We start from the raw sequence: 18,264 nt of genomic DNA, 5'->3' as shown, positions 1-18,264 counted from the left end.
ACTTGTTATTTTTAACCAATTAAAAGTCTTATTAGAATGCTTCGGCATATACCCTATTAACTTGTTTTGCACTCACAAAAAAAAAACTAACAAGATTTTATTAAATAAAAGTTCAAATACATTAGAATTTTTATTTAACTTAAACTCAAAGTATCGTACATTTTAAACTATCTTAGTTTTAGCTGAAGTTATCCTAAACTAACTAAAAAAAAACATTTTTTGTTTCATGAGTTACATATACAGTTGATTGAGACTGATCCCAGAACTAATTTTAGGTCAGTTATCGCCCACTGACCAAAGCAACAAACTGCATGTTTGCTTATTAAGCTGCCAAAATAATCCCAAAACTCAAAGCATTACATGACAATCTTCTAAATCTCAAAACTAAAGTGAAGGTTACACTCTAACATGTCTTGCTATTAACCTTAAACACCTAAGATTACTTTTATTGTCAACATTTCCCTCTTTCTATTCAATCATACACTCTCGGAAAAAGTGTTACAATGTTGTACTAAAGAAGATACAAACCCTTGTCACTGAGGCAGTACCTTTTTTTTTTTTTTAACAGAATTGTACCTTAAGGCAAAGAAAAAAATAGTCCCATTGCAGTTTGTATCTTAAAGGACATGATTTGTAATATGGGAAACCAAAATGTACCTGCAAAGATACAAATGTGATCCATGAAGTTACCACTACAGTGACAAGACACTTTGTACCTTAACAGTGTCAAATGTGTTCTTTCAAGAACAATTTAAAGGCATTTTGCTAAATCCAAAATGGGTTAATTGATTTTCAGTAAATAAAAAACATCAAATATTTTCAAACAATGTTTTTATAAAAAGTCTTTTTCTGTAAATGCACTTTTTCCATTTACAATAAAGAATAGAAATTACTTTAACATAAATCAAAAGATCTATCTTTTGCTAAGCATTTCAAAACACTTTTCACAAAAATGTTTCAGAAACACATTCTCCCATGTATAACACATTTTTTTCTCCAGTTTCACACAATTCCTTTCCAATCACTCTAAAGTTCATTTAGTTTACTTAATTTTAAAATAGAAACAGAAATATGCAAACGTATTGTAACAAGATGCACAATGATTAGTTTTTTTTTTTATAGTTTGATTAGTTTTACAATACTAAAATGTGTGCATGAACACTTTGCAAATGCAGGACTTTTGCCAGCTCACGTGCGTAGTGGAAAGTAAACACCAAAAGGTGCGGATATCAATGATAAAACTTTATTTATCAGAAAATGCTTACCAAACATTTATTTAAAATGCCTTAAACGTTTAGTTTAATTGATGATTAATAAGAATAATAATAATTTTTTTTTCATGTTTTATAAAGGAAATTATTTATAAATCACTTTCCAATAATATTTGTTTTCATAGATATTGTAAGAAAGAAGGAGTTGTTCAACAATTATATAACTTTTTTATGAGAATAACTGTGTACCTTCATTTCAGTTGTACCATTAATGGTACAGAACAGTATCATAAGGGGTCTTTTCTGTACCATATAAGGTACAACTTTAACAAAGGTACAACTGTTCCTTAAGGAACATTATTCGTACCACCGTGTGCCTTTTTTTCTGAGAGAGCACGCAAAGCATGCTGAGAACTACAAATCCCCTAACCAGGGAGTTAGACCAACACAATTCCTTCATGTTGTCCCAACACAAAATGCTTAAATTAACTCAATGGTTTACACATTTACATAAACATAAAACAAATAAATTGGCCAAAGAAATTGAAGAACAGTGTTGTTTCAGCTCATTTTAATCAGGTAGTTTGAACAAGCAGCAGAAATCATGTAACTACTGAATATAACTCGTACTTATTTACACTGTAAGTGTGACCTAACATTGGTTTGAATTACAAATTTTCATATTTTCCCATTAATTAGTGTGAATTTGCTTTTTAACAACCTTTTTTGAATAAAGTGCCATGTAAATAAATGTGTCTTCATTTGACGTGAGGTCTTTTATTTGTTATTTATTTAATCTCTTTTTGGTTTGAGAAAAACAATTCATCAACCTCATTTGTGAGGTTCACTCATTTCAGTATATTTTATACGGTCAGTCAGTTCTGTTCTGAATGCAAATTGTTATGGAAAGCTTTAATGTTTGAGATCCAGCGAGATAATGCCGTCCGTCAGAAGCACTGCAACAATAGCTGATCTGAACGCACACAAAGCTGGGATTGACAGATGTCTTGAAACATGTGGGTGGAACGTGACGTTTGATTGGATGAACACAGCAGCCCGTGTCAACGGCTGCCAATCAAGTACAGCAAAGCAAAATCAGTTCATGAGAAACAGCAGCAGATTATTTTTGTCACAGTAAAGTGACTGAAGCTTCACCTCAGATGCACATACACTGTAAAATCTTTATATTTTAATTAGTTTAGTTTGTCTGAGTTGGTGTTGTTTACAGTATTACGCTACAAAAACCTTGTAATAAACTGCCAATACACTTTCTGCTATTTTACAGACTTATTTCTCTATATGTTATTTCTTATACATTATATTACTTCAAAATACTAAAATGTCAATAAAAGTCAGTATAAGTTGATTTTTCAAGTATTGAACACACGAAGAAAGGAAGGTGTAGAAAAGCAGTGAAAGGCCAGACAGCAGCAAAATTCTCTCTTCCTCAGCAACCCTCATCCCTTCCTCATTGTAAATGAGTATTAACTTCTTCAGTCCAACATCTACATTAGCAGGAGGATTTTCAGCATGACAATGATCTAAAACACAGCCAAGGAAACTCCAAGTGATTTCAGAGTAAGAACATCAAGCTGTAGAATGGCCCAGCCAATCACCTGACTTGAATCCAATATAAAATGCATAATAAAGATCAGATTTAATAGACAAGACCAACAGAAGCATCAAGATTTTTACACTCTGTTGAATTCTGTGAAAAAATTCACACCTGAGCAATGCATGTGACTTCATATGGGAGGCGTCTTTAAGCTGCCATCACCAAAAAATCCTTTTATATTTTATATAAAATATTAAATACATTTTAGTAGTTCAGCACTTTCTCCTTGTGTCATTTAATTGTTATTACACACAAATAATTTTCAGATTTTTCGGTTTTGTTTTGTTTTTATGTTTGGATTGTTTGGGTTTCTACCAAAATCTGGTTCAGTTTCATGTCAAGAGCTCCTTTAGAAATATTATTCTTAGGAAATAACATGACATGTTTAATACTCATTTGAGGAGTCTGGATGGCAACGGCAGGGCGAGGAGTCTGGCGGCCACTCGGGAAGCTCAAACGGCGGCGGCCACTCGGGAAGCTCAGGCGGCGGCCACTCGGGAAGCTCAGGCGGCGGCGGCCACTCTGGAAGCTCAGGCGGCGGCCACTCGGGAAGCTCAGGCGGCGGCCATTCGGGAAGCTCAGGCGGCGGCGGCCACCCGGGAAGCTCAGGCAGTGGCGGCCATTCGGGCTGCGGCGTCGACTCTGGCTGCGGTGCTGGCTGTGGCGCTGGCTGCGGCGTCGACTCTGGCTGAGGCGTCGGCTCTGGTGTCGACTCTGGCTGCGGCGCTGGCTGCAGCGTCGACTCTCGCTGCGGCGCTGGCAGCTCTGGCAGCACTGGAGGCTCTAGCAGCACTGGAGGCTCTGGCAGCACAGAAGGGTCTGGTAGCTCTGGATGATCTGGTAGTACTGAAGGTTCTGGCAACTCTGGGGGGTCTGGCAACACTGGAGGCTCTGGCAGCTCTGGAGGCTCTGGCAGCACTGGAGGATCTGGCAACACTGGAGATGGCCTTTCAGGAGCAGGAACAGACTGGGAGCCATCTTGTGAGCTGGCTGTATAAACTGAGTCGCAAGCCCCGTCGCCAGTGGGTCTTGCTCTCTACAGCCCCCCCAAAAAGATTATTTGGATTTTCGTCCACCTCGCCAACAGTGAAGGAAGATCCACTCATTTGAAGCGCCAGATCAATATGGTGCAGTGGGGATCATTCAAAGGCATCATGAAATACAACGGCTCAGAAAGTCCTCCATGAAAAAATATCATGAGACATACCTCGCTCATTTTTGTGAGATGGGCCAGATTGACAAAATCCTCTACGTACTCCTCTATTGACCGGGCTTCCTGACGGAGACGCATGATTTTGATTCCCGCTGGATCCATTGTGTGGGGCCAGGTCTTCTGTAACAGCGGGGTGGAGGGAAGTGACAGATACATCTTGAGGTAAGATCCAATATGCAGGTTTATTCAGCGTCAGGCAAGCAGTGGTCATACAGGTACAAACCGGTATGTGTAGGCAAATCCAGAATCGCAGTCATATAAACAGGCAACAGGTCAAAAGGCAGGCGCCTAACAGGAGAACACGGATGAACAAGGCTAAGGTCTAAACTCAGGAAAACAAGACAGGGAAAACGCTTCGTAATGCTACTGGTACAGCTAACAAGACTCGGCCAACTGGAAGAGTGAATGTGTGGCTTTTAAGTGGTGTGATATCAGTCTGTGACAAGGTTCAGCTGGTGATTGTAATCAGGCTAGATCAGTGGTTCTCAAACTGTGGTACGAGTACCACTAGTGGTACGCGGGTCTCCTTCTAGTGGTACGCGGAGGAATCAAATATGCCATATATGTACATGCTATATATTTAAAAATGTATCAAAAATGATTTATATATGAATATGATGACAATAATATTTATGAGGTCCAGGCAACCTGGTGTTGATAAATAGGCTATATGCTAAGACTTTACATTTAAGTACAGCAGTTTTTGATTTTACTTTTTAAAAACAGTAACCTACCATTTTTAACTTTTAAAAGCACATTTAAATTTAAATGTTGACATTTTTAGTTGTTTTTGTTTTACAAACTATTTAACATGTTTAAATTGGCTGACATTAATAAATATTCTTAATAATAGGAATTATTCTGCCTGGTTTTTGATTTGTACAGAGCTGTTGCTGCTTTACTGGGCCTACTACACTACTGTATTTCAATACTGCTCATCAAGGTGGTACTTGGGGAGACAATTTATTTCAAAGGTGGTACTTGATGAAAAAAGTTTGAGAACCACTGGGCTAGATGAATGAATAGGCGTGCATGTCTGGAAGAAGTGCATGTATGAAAATGTAGTCCTGGGATATGCGGAAGTGTAGTCCTGGTATAGTGCAAACCAGCGATCTCCGGAGAACGATCGCTGGTTCTCGTAACAATGTAAATTTTTGACTCTTCTAAAGCATAAAAGTACCATAATATGTTTGCAGATATTTAAGAAATCTGCTTTTATCTGAAAAACTGTGCTGAAGTCAGATATTCTGCTTTGAAAATGTGCATTACGAGCCGGAATGTCTGTCATTGTTTTGGCCCAATGCCAGTTTAATTTTAACACCATGGGTTGCCTTGGCGGAAAACCGAGTATTTCATTCATTCATTAAGAAAAGCTCTCAAAGCATGCATCCATGACTGAAATATGACCTCTAGTGGAATGCAGCAGACCCTAAAATGACACGCGGATTCCACATGAGGTTATTAATTAGCAAATAATACAAATATTACGAGCGTAAATGTTAGGTGAGCAGGTTACATTGTAACCTCATGTCCTAACAACATGCTATGTGACGAGATTTTGCAGGGATAAGCAATTTGGCTGTTTGATGAAATGTGACAGAAATCTAAATACAGCCATTCAGAAGCACAGCATATGCACTCACTCACAAAATGCTAAGAGTTATTATTTAATCAATACATATTAAACCTCTTTAACATTATATAATGTAGATGCTGAATCACTGATATGTGTTGGTTTGCATAGTTCTAATGTTCAACATCAAATGGTGGGTTTAATTTAAGATCTGAACTGAACTATTTGCTGCTGCTTTTTGTAGTACGGCAATAAAAATCAAACAAAATGGCATTCAAACTCACATTATTAGCATTTAACACCGGATAAAGCACATGTGGTGCACCTGAGGTGATCATTGTCAGTGTTTCTGTTGTTCATCTGTGAGGAATAGTCATTTTTAATATATCAATTTGGGGTGTTGGTTAAAACAAAAACTCCTTTTAATATGGAAAATATTCCTCCTATCGTGTGCCGTTGCTTGTATTTAGAACGCAATTTAAATCAGCCTTAATCATCAGACTCGCTCCTGGGGTCTGTTCTTCGTACCCCGCTTAAATGATCTAAGCTGATTTGGCAGATCCTGGATCTTTTAATCTTGATAACTGATCTCTGGCTAATTTGGTTCTTCAAACAAGTTTGTGAATCAGATTAGAATGTCTGGATAAACTGATCTGAGATCGCTGCGTGTGTTGTGAAGGACAGATCTATCGATCCTCGGAATCATGATCAGCAATGCAACGATTGGCAGACGGCACAGCTGCATAATGACATCATCTGATTAATATTCAATTATCCATGTGAGCAAAATTACGTCAAATTAGCAGTAAACGGCTTGTTAAATATGACACGCAATAACCTTCCACATTTGTTGTGAGCTGCAGGCTTTACACTTTCATGTGTCAAGAGTATTCATCATGTATTTCAATGCAAATCAATGTATTTAGTTCAACATTTAGAAAAGATTTTCTTTATCATAGTAGCCATTTTTTTAATCGGTGTTAAGAATAACTGGTTGTTTAAAAAAGCATTTTGATATTGGTAAAGGCGTCTGCAACTTTTGTGAAGCATCAAATCACTGTCATATTAACTGTCAAAACATGTTTATGACTGCTGAAATGTATTATTGCTTTAAAAAAAGTCACATATTGTGCATTTCTATTATACACAATTTGTACTAAAGCAATCTAAAAAGTTCATATCAATAAGTTTTCTCTGTGCACCACCAAGTGGCAGTCTTTGTACTTTTATTTTGAGAGTGCAGATTGCATAAGTTTTATTAATATATATATATATAACTTTATTTATTTTATTAATAAGTATAACTTTATATATATAGTTTAAAAAATATTTACTCTTTTCCCAAGTGTATATAACTACTACTGTAATAAAATATCAGAATTCGGTGCATACTTTCTGTATTATATTTGCTTGAACTGAGCCGATCTAATCCTGTTTATGTAAATTAAACCTGCTCCCGATCAGGTTTAAGCTAGCAGAACTGTTGCTATGACAACAACTCTCGGATCAGCTTTGAAGAACGAAACGATCCTGGATCGTGTCAAATCATCAATATCCAAACCCAGCTAACTGAGTAATCCACGTACGAAGAACGGACCCCTGTTGGTCCTCAATCTGGCAACCTGCTCTTGCATTTGTTTTGATCCAAGAATGTAATACCTTGTTCAATCACTGGGTGTCAAACTTACATACTGCACCTTTAAAAATGAAGTGTAAATGTCCCCTCCAAGCATCACTGCAATGTAGTATTATTATTAAACACATTCATACAAATTAACGAGCCATTCAGCAGAATGTAAAATGTTTCAGAACTGTCATCCGATTGTGTTATGAAGTGTTTACATGCTAACGTCTCCTTGAGGAGGCCCAAACCGCTAACAGCCATGAGCATTTAGAGAGCATGAGAATTATTATTTTAAACACTCGCCCCATTCATCTATTATAAGAGCTTTTACGGCTATGGAAAAGAGGTTTCTGCCAGAGAGAGAGAGAGTGTGAGGGTTGAGAGAGGTTAAACCATAGTGTGGTTTCCATTTCCGACATGAAATGATTCAGCAGGCTATAAATTCAGCCTCCCGATGCAAAGCCACCATTCACACTGACTGCTCATGAGATATTCATGCAGAACGGCTCGAGTGCTTTGAGGCAGGCTGTGTTTTCTGCCTAATGAATCTCCGATCGAATTCACGTTCGAGTGAGTGAGAAAATGACAGATGCCGCAGGTCTGAGCTGTTGTGGATTATGAGGGTGTTCCATAAATTTCATATGTTTTAGAATTCATCTGTAAGATATTGCATGTGCATACGCTGAGACAAAATATGTCTGTGATTTCATTGAATAAAAACTATAAAAATGCTACAGTAAATATCTGTAACTTGTTTAACAGTAAGATTCACTGATATACTGTACACTCACCGGCACAACTGCTCGTTAACGCAAATTTCTAATCAGCCAATCACATGGCACCAACTCAATGCATTTAGGCATGTAGACATGGTCAAGACGATCTGCTGCAGTTTAAACTGAGCATCAAAATGGAAAAGAAAGGTGATCACTTTGAATGAGGCATGGTTTTTAGTGCCAGACTGCTGATCTACTGGGATCATGCACAACCATCTCTAGAGTTTATAGAGAATGGTCCAAAAAAAGAGAAAATATCCAGTGAGCTGCAGTTCTGTGGGCGCAAATGGTTTGTTGATGCCAAAGGTCAGAGGAGAATGGCCAGACTAGTTCGAGCTGATAGAAAGGCAACAGTAATTCAAATAACCACTCGTTACAACTGAGGAGTGCAGAAGAGCATCTCTGAATGCACAACACATCGGCGGATGGCGTACAGCAACGGAAGACCACACTCGATGCCACTCCTGTCAGCTAAGAACAGGAAACTGAGGCTACAATTTGCACAGGCACACCAAAATTGGACAATAGAAGATTGAAGAAAAGTTGCCTGGTCTGATGAGTCTCGATTTCTGCTGCGACATTCGGATGGTTGGGTCAGAATTTGGTGTCAACAACATGAAAGCATGGATCCATCCTGCCTTGTATCAATGGTTCAGGCTTGTGGTGGTGGTGTAAGGGTGTGGGGGATATTTTCTTGGCACACTTTGAGCCCATTAGTACCAATTGAGCATCGGGTCAATGCCACAGCCTACCCTTTGCTGACCATGTCCATCCCGCCATGTCACGCGCCATGTCATAAAGCATGAATCATCTCAGACTGGTTTCTTGAACATGTCAATAAGTTTACTGTACTCAAATGGCCTCCACAGTTCTCAGAGCTCAATCCAATAAAGCACCTTTGGGATGTGGTGGAACTGGAGAACTAGAGATGGAGATTCACATCAGTGACTGGAGAACTGGAGATTCACATCATGTATGTGCAGCCAACTAATCTGCAGCAATTGTATAATGCAATCATGTCAATATGGACCACAATCTCTGAGGAATATTTCCAGTACCTTGTTGAATCTATGCGGATTAAGGTAGTTCTGAAGGCAAAAGTGGGTCCAACCGGGTAGTGATAAGGTGTACCTAATAAAGTGAGTGTAAATGTTAATGCAGAACTTCAAAACATTAGTGTAAGGCCAAAAAAATGTAAAAATAAATATGATAATTTGCCGATTATTTTTTTTACTATAAATTTTACAGATTTTTTACAGTGTTTAGCACGTAAATACACTATATTAACAATGTCTGATCACTTAGTCTGACCTCAATCAAACCTAATTAAACATAAGCCTTACCTTAGTGTGCTTTACCTTAAAAACCAATGGTATAAAAAAATGGTAGGCTTCAGTAAATATCTGTTAAACAGTAAGCTTCTTTAATATATATGGTAAATAATTGTTATGTTGTGTAGATGTTAGTGTAGTACTTCAAAACTATAGCGTATTACCAACAAAACAAAAAAAAGAAGAAATTCGAAATACCATAATCTAACAAAATTATAATTGTTTTATCATTTATAATTATTTTTTTTAACCATAAATTGTACAGATTTATTTAAAAAAAAACTTTTTTTTAATTAATTTATTAATTTATTTTTATTAATTTATTTAATTTATTAAAAAAAAATTTAATAGTTAATGTTATAAATTATTGTAATAAACTCATTGCTATAAAAAGTAGTTTATAGGCCTATTTCCTTTAAGTAAACCAGTATTAGATTTATAGATGTGCATTTGAACTAATTTTTATCTTTCACTATTTGCAATGTTTCCAAATTGCATTGTTTGTAATTTTTCTGTGGCGGTTCATTCTGCTTTGGTGACCCCTGATAAATAAGGCACTAAGCTGAAGTAAAATGAATGAATGAATTGTTTTCTGTAAAACTGCTTCTGGCCATGACATGTTCACATCTAAATGTTTATAAGAGACATGTTTAATAAATGTCTCAATAAATGGGCCAGACATTTCTGACTTTCCATACCAAGAGGCTCAGGAAATGTTCTTCCAGAGGCTCATAAAGATACATTGCATTGACAGCATTTTTGTGAATAAAAAGATTTAAAATAAATGTTAATTTATAATTTACAAACAGTTGTACAGTTCAATAAGTTGATCAGTTTTACTGCATAAAAAGACTATGACTCCTTGTGTCAGTGTGAGTCTGAAGAGCCACGCTGCTTTGGGCCGCGTTGCAGCCCCAATCCAGCCCCCCCAAATTCTCCCAATGCAAACAAATAAAGAATACACGCTTAATTTTCTCACAACACATGCAAATAGCACAGAACACAATGAAAATGTTTCAAGGGGACCAAAAAATGCTGACAAACCCAGCTGGGATGTCATGACTATTGCTTAGTGAAGTAGTAGGTGATCTATGAAAGTTTGAAAGAGTTTTTTTGTTTATTTTAAGATCCTTATTACACCATTCCCTTATCTTTTGTATATTATTAGCCTCAACAACCAGAACCTAAATAGCCAGGTCAGTCACATTTTTGGGTCCCCTTGAAACATTTCCATGGTGTTCCGAATCATTCAATGACGCAAAACAAACGACACACTAAATTTAAATGCTTACTGCTGATGGTTTGTTTAAATCCCAAACCCTAAGCGCTGTAGGAGCAATACTAAAAGCAAGAAGCTCTAACTAGAACACTGGGGACTGCTAAACCCAGATTGTCGTTTGATTCGAGCCGCAGATATTATAAGACCCGTTTTAAGCATCGTTTAATCCTTGGCCTGTTATTTTTCTTCCTGGAAACAGTTTGAAACGGCGAGAAAATGCGATGGGCAAACAATCCAACAGCTTATTAGAGCGTCGCTGATCTCTGAGTGGGGCAGCGGAGGGCAGAGACACAGCCACCACACAGATTAAAACACACACACACACACACTAACACTACTCACACCAATGCTCATTTCAATGCAGATGTGTGCAGTCTTGAACAGTCTCTATGAAACCACATTATGGTGATCGTGAATCAGTCTGAGATGAGTGATGGGAACTATTGATATCCTATCACAGCAGTGAGAAAAAAAGAAATTGATTAAAGCATTTAACATGGTATTTGTACATGTACAGTTATGCACCTTTCAATGTATTGATAATAAATGAAGGTAAATAAATATACAGTATGTATAAATACACTAACCGGTCACTTTATTAGGTACACCTGTCAGCGGTGAGCAGGAAACAGAGGCTACAATTGGCACAAGCTAACCAAATTTGGACAATGGAAAGGTGGAGCAACTGGTCTGATAAGTCTCCATTTCTGCAGCGACATTCGGATGGTAGGGTCAGCATAAATCTAAATCCTGCCTGATATCAACGGTTCAGGCTTGTGGTGGTGGTGTTATGGTGTGAGGGATATTTTCTTGGCACACTTTGGGCCCACTAGTACTAATGAGCATTGTGTCAATGCCACAGCCTGCATGAGTATTGTTGCTGACCATGTCCATCCCTTTATGACCACAGTGTACCAATTTTCTGATGGATACATCCAACAGGATAACGCACCATGTCATAAAGCGCAAATCATCTTAGACTTGTTTCTTGAACATGACTTTGAGTTCACAGTACTCAAATGGCGTCCATAATCACCAGACCTCAATCCAGAAGAGCACCTTCGGGATGTGGTAGAACGGGAGATTTGCATCATGGATGTGCAGCCAACAAATCTGCAGCAACTGTGTGATGCTTTCAAGTCAATATGGATCAAAGTCTCTGAGGAGTATTATGTTTCATCTTAGGTACTCTTTAAATAATGGTACATTAAATAAAACACTCTGCTTCAAGGATCCATTTGATCTTTAATCTCCATGTGAACCAGAAGTTGCTAAAACTTTTATAACAGTATGTTGATGCACTTTCAACTGAAACAAAATATTAAGTAGGGGGCGGGGCTTACTTTTTGCATATCATTACTAATGCCGAGTTCAGACTGCGTGATTTTAGCCCCGATTTTGGCTCGCCGACAGGTTTTGAGAAATCACAGACAAAAGCCTGAAATCACAGGCACATCGGTGCTCGTGCACGTGAGTGACAATCACACAACGTAAACTGTCAAAGACGCGATACGAGAGAATCGCCCATGCATCACAGATGCCTGTGAGATATTTGTCGTGCTAAATATCTGGAGCTTTCGGCGATTCAAATCATGCCGTGTGAAATGAGTTTTGACTGAAAATAACATCAGAGATCACCTACAGCCAATGAGAGAGCAGCATTCACTTCACTAGTGTGTGTGTGTGTGTACCTGCAGGCCAGCGGGAGACTGGGGAGAAGTTAAAAGTGCTAATTTTCAGTTTAATTGGACCCAAGAAATGGAGGAAAAACTAGTGTAAGTTTGGCAGGAGCATCCATGTCTGTTTTACTTGTCATCTGAGCAAAACCACAACCGGGTCAAAAAAGAAAGTTGAGGAGAAATTGCTCCCTTCAAACCCAGGTGAGCAAATATGTACATTTTCTACCCCATTAAAGGCTTCTTTCTCGTTATGTAGTTAATAACAAAAGGTATACTACGTGTTTTTGTGATACGTAGTTTGGACGAAGTTGTCGGCGATTCTTCCTATCGTAAAGTCATGCAATGTGAAAGCCCCTGTCGCCGATCTATCATGCAGTGTAACAAAGCACCGACAAAACACTAGCCCAGATAGTCATGCAGTGTGAAAACATCTGTGACACAACTACTTTGTAAATCCTGCAGTCTGAACTCGGCTTTAGTAACAAACTAACGGTAAAAGGGGCTTGGTTGATAACATTGTAGCTAAAGCCTCAAACTGATGAATGACCACCTCTCCAAATGCCAAGAAATGATTAGACTTTGATTGAAGATTACCAAAAAGACAGTGGATTAACTTACAAATTAAATTAATTACTTGATTATTATTAACTAGTAATTGATTGAATCATTCACCTAAAGAATAACAATGTGCTCCGGCAAAATAGGCACAGTAAATTTTGGATTTCACACAGACCTGAAACCTGCTGAACCATAAATTTTCTTAAGAGCATTATAAGATCATATCACTCAAGGGTTCATATGCATCTCAAGCAGATCTCATGAAAACATTCATGAAACAACAACAACACTCTCTCTCTCTCTCTCTCTCTCTCTCTGTGTGTGTGTGTGTGTGTGTGTGTGTGTGTGTGTGTTGAGGGTCAGACTGGGCAGTAAATCAATTAATGACGAAGGATCTGAGATAATGATGGAACACAGTGTTGCCAGGCTCTGGAGAAATGCCAGCGCATTGTTTTACTGTCTAATTAGACTGTTAATGAGAGGCTTAATGAAAAACATGCTCTCCATCTCCATTGGTGAAGGTATTGAAGAACGGGGACAGTTTCATAATCAAAGTAAAATATGAATGCCTTAGTTATTGATCAAAGAACAAAAAGGTTTCAATTAAGATGCAGGCGAGCTGTTTGTTGAGGACAACAGTTGTAAAACTAAGGCTGATTTTAAGTGAGGGATAAAGTACATCATGCCTCTCTTATTATTAGTTTGTATAAGACTGAAGGGCGTTATTCTGCAAAAACAACAGTGCTGGTTGTACTTTATCCAACTTATTTCATGGCTACCTGCCACAAAACATACTAATACTCAAAACATTGTTGACTAAAGGCAAAGCTGACAGAAATGAAAACAGCTGATGACGTTTACACTAGCTTGCACATTATTCAGTCATAAGATGGTGCAAACCAGTCAAAAATGAGTAAAGGAGTTAGACATGTGGCTACTTTGTCAAGATCTATTACTTTCAAACTGTATCATGTTTTATTTATTTTGAGATTTTGTTTAATATTTGTGAATTCTATCATTTTGAAACAACCCATTTAGCAATCATTTTAATTCGCTTTTAGTGACAATAATATATGTGCATCACCCTTTCTGTACCTCTTGTGTTTCCGTAGTTCTCATAGAAAAATATAAAGCAGATTCATTACACTAACAGAAACAAAACTAAATGAATGAAGCATATACTAACCAACGTATTATTGATTCAGAAGAGAACACCAAACTATGGAGTGCCGAGTAGGATTTAAATCAAACTTTGCTCATCAACACATACATAAATATCGCATATATATTACCCACATATACATCTATGCTATTGGATGTTTAAAACAATATATATGAAACTTGTGTATATATGTATAAACTCAATCCTCGTATATACACCCACACACACCTGCACATACATATAGACTTGATCCTTGCATTAACACCCACATTAATACAGGCACATACATATAATCTACATACATGCAAACCCTCCTACACACACTCGCATATACATATAAACTTAAACTATGCATATGCACCCATAAACTCAAGCATACGAATATAAACTCGATGCGTGCAAACATAAAAAATAAAATTCACAAAAATACATACAATTAGTTGTGTATATACATATACGCAAGTGATTTCATATGTGCATGAATTCTCAGAGTAAAAGGTAATCGTTTCAGTTTAAAAGGAAGTAGTTTAATTTCAGTGTAAAAGTCCTTTCTGCACGAATGAATGAGATAATTATTTATAATAAATCAGGTTATAGCAAAGCTTAGGAAATAGAAATAACGTTATTATTGGAGGAACAACAATTGTTGAATACTAAAAATTGATTATGCTAAATATAAAAAGATAATGTTAAGAAATGCTCCAGCAGTTTATAAGGTTTATTATGCAATTAAATTTTTGAAATGCAGTGAGTTTAATAAATATAAGGTTGCATAAGTAATTGCGAATAACATAAATTGAATGTATCGACAGACCAATCAGAGCTGAGAATTTCAGACAACCCTGTAATAAACTGTTATAATCCATGTACTCTAGTGAAACTAAAGCAGAGTTGTTCGAAGAAATGTTAAGTTAAAAGCAAATAAATGTTTAAAGCATTAAGAATGTTGAATAATCTGGTATGAAGATGCATTTTTGTGAATTGGACAAGGTCAAGTAAAGTGTATAAATGCGTCTAAAACATTTAGGGCTCTATTTTAACGATCTAGGCGCAAAGTCTAAAGAGCATGGCGCAAAAGCATGAAGGGAGTGTCTGGATACACTTTTGCTATTTTAAGGATGGAAAAACAGACCACAGGGTTGTGCTTATTCTCTTAATGAGTTATGGGTGTCTTTTGAAAATAAACCAGAGTCTCATCCCTCATTCCCTTTAAGAGTGAGTTGCGTCGCGCCATGGCGCATTTGCTATTTACATGGCAGACTTTGTTAGAGGAAAAACTGAATGCTAGCAAGTTAAACAGACCATCTGCAGAGCGAGGATAAAGAATGTGCCTCTTCCATTCGGCCTTTTTACTTTAAGTTTCTCTTTCTCTCTTTTGTGGATAAGGAAACAGTGTTGTACAAACTCCACTGAAAACATTCATTAGCCAACATATTTAATTTTGTTTGTTAAGCGCAAAGATTTGTTTCAAAACTATTTCTAAATTCAGTTCTAATTTCCAGCAAATGAATAAATGAACAATAATACCAAAGTGGGGTCAAAAAACTGAGTTATATTAAATACACGTCCTATTCTTATGCCTCATTTGGTCCAAAACTTGACAGGTGGGTTATTATTCTACAGTTTAAATCAGAATTATTAGCCCCCCTTTGATTTTTTTTTTCTTCTATTTTAAATATTTCCCAAATGATGTTTAACAGAGCAATGAAATTTTCACAGTTTGCCTGATAGTATTTTGTCTTCTGGAGAAAGTCTTATTTTTTTATTATGGCTAGAATAAAAGTTTAAAATGTTCTTAAAGCCATTTTATTAGCCCCTTTAGGCTAATCTTTTTTTCGATAGTCTACAGAACAAACCATAGTTATACAATAACTTACCTAATTACCCTAACCTGCCTAGTTAACCTAATTAACCTAGTTAAACCTTTAAATTAAAAGTGTCTTGACAAATATCTAGTAAAATAATATTTACTGTCATCATGGCAAAAATAAAAGAAATCAGTTGTTAGAAATTAGTTATTAAAACTATTATATTTAGAAATGTGTTGAAAAAAATCTTCTTTCCGTTAAACAGAAATTGGGGGGAAAAAATTAATAGGGGGCTATAATAATTCATGGGGGCTAATAATTCTGACTTCATATGTATATAGTGGTAGAAAGAGATTCAGATTCACACAAGCTCTAACTTTAATTCGATTCCCTTTTTGCTTTACTTCATTACCTGACTTGATTCCGTGAAAACAAAGTTTTTTTAGAAATGTTATTGATATTTCTAAAAAATTAATTTTCATAAATTTAATTAATGAATACAAATTAAGACCTGTATATTAAAGGACACCTATTATGCAAAAAAGTGTTAACAGTGAGTGAATGTAGCCAGCCTCTGATTGTAAAAATTAATTAACTCAATTTTTTAGAATCACACTTGATGAAAAGTCTGCAGAAAAACTTTGATTGACATTCTCCCTTTGTACGTGTCATCAGAGGGGGAAAGCCCTGCCCATTAGGGACGGTCTCTCCCTCATTAGAATAAGACATGAGTCTAGTTATTGAATTTCAAAATTGTAGCCCCGCCCTCTTTTTGAAAAGAGATTCAAGATCTCATTTGAATTTAAAGCGACAGTCACCAAAACAGCAATTAAGATCAAAGTCCAAAAGGGGCAGTTTTAAAGAGGTATAAAGCATTATGCGTGTAGTATTTTGAGCTGAAACTTTGCATACACACTCTAGAGACATTAGAGACTTATTTTACATCTTGTAAAAAGAGGCATATGTGCAATATAATGAAATAAAAATAAATATTTGAAGCACTGCATGTTCATAATTTAACTAGACATACATTTATAACCAACATTTGTCTTGCCAAGACTAATCCGCTCAATTTACCTTTTGAACACAGACACAAAGCCCTTGAGTCAGACGATGTCTGATACAGAGTAGGTGTAGATTGAACATATAAACACAGTCTCTAGATCAAACGCACAGAAGATATTACAGAGCTTGCACAAAATCCATATCCAGTCTTCTTCTCTTGAGCATCTGCACAAATTGGAAGCAAAGGACATGAGCGTGGCACATAAACAAACACTGCAGGAAATCAGCAGACACTGATGGGCTGTGTTGACATGCGTCTGTTAAAAGGAAACAGAGGAGTAATCTGGATTAAATAGACGAGGACAGTTACTGAGGGATCCAGATGGCACAAGGGAGAAAAGATGGCAGAAGACTTAAATATGCTTGTCAACACGACTTATTAGATAAAATATATTTACAAAAAGACATATTCTAGAGCTGAGTTAATGAAGAATGCTAAGACGAGTCTTTGATGCTAATGCGGGAAACAAACTAACACAAGGTAAAGTCTAGACAGGATACAGCTGCGGATGATAACATCAATATAGGTTTTAGAGTTAAGAGTTTCACCACAGGTGGTAATAAAATGGAATAAACAATATTAACAATACACTGGGCGGCACCGTGGCTCAGTGGTTAACACTGTCGCCTCACAACAAGAAGTTCGCTGGTTTAAGTCCCCGCTGGACCAGTTGGCATTTCAGTGGGGACTTTGCAAGAGTGTATTACACTGACGTGCACGCACACACACACACACACACACACACACACACACACACACACACACACACACACACACACACACACACACACACACAGCTGAAGCTCATGATTGACTCATTACTTGATTCTCTGAATGTAAATAACTATTTATAAACCTCACATTCTCGCACACTTGACTGAGTCTTGTTTACTGTTAAATTGTAGCATTACGAAGCGTTAATCCTGTTCAGTCTTTCTGTTTTTTGATCTTTGCCTTGTTTTCCTGCTATTGATTCTTTATCGCCTGTACTGATCATTTACCTGTTTTTTGACTACGATCTTGGATTACTATTATGCTCCCGTTTGCTACCTGTTTGACCATTGCCTGCCTGACTACTCTGATTAATATACTGTATGTGGATCCTCAACTCCACTGTCCAGCGTTATTATATTATATTATATTATATTATATTATATTATATTATATTATATTATATTATATTATATTATATTATATTATAATAGTACAGTTTCTTTTAGGCTTAGTCCCTTTATTTATCTGAGTTTGCCACAGGGGAATGAACCTTGATTTTAATGTAACTTATAAGGCTGTTCATGGTTCTGCTCCTGATTATATATGTGATCTTATATCTACCTCCTCTTCTTCTCATAATCTACGGTCCGCTTCG

General features: G+C 36.8%; 1 protein-coding gene and 1 long non-coding RNA gene across 18 annotated transcripts in view; both read right to left on the bottom strand.

The window, feature by feature from the left end:
• pde1cb (phosphodiesterase 1C, calmodulin-dependent b) overlaps positions 1-18,264 on the bottom strand; it is a 169,338-nt gene that overhangs the window by 55,648 nt on the left and 95,426 nt on the right. The window lies entirely within an intron of this gene.
• On the bottom strand, positions 1,119-9,508 carry LOC147846519 (uncharacterized). Its single transcript, XR_015479079.1, has 5 exons — positions 7,210-9,508; positions 5,046-6,120; positions 3,564-4,509; positions 3,423-3,514; positions 1,119-3,348 (listed from the first exon to the last, which is right to left on the bottom strand). It is a non-coding gene; the product is annotated as an uncharacterized LOC147846519 (long non-coding RNA).

This window comes from Danio rerio, chromosome 2, assembly GCF_052040795.2.
Source record: "Danio rerio strain M-AB ecotype USA chromosome 2, GRCz13ab, whole genome shotgun sequence".
Lineage (NCBI taxonomy): Eukaryota > Metazoa > Chordata > Actinopteri > Cypriniformes > Danionidae > Danio > Danio rerio.
Note: the sequence above shows the minus strand (reverse complement) of the source record. Positions and strands in the feature narration are given on the sequence as shown.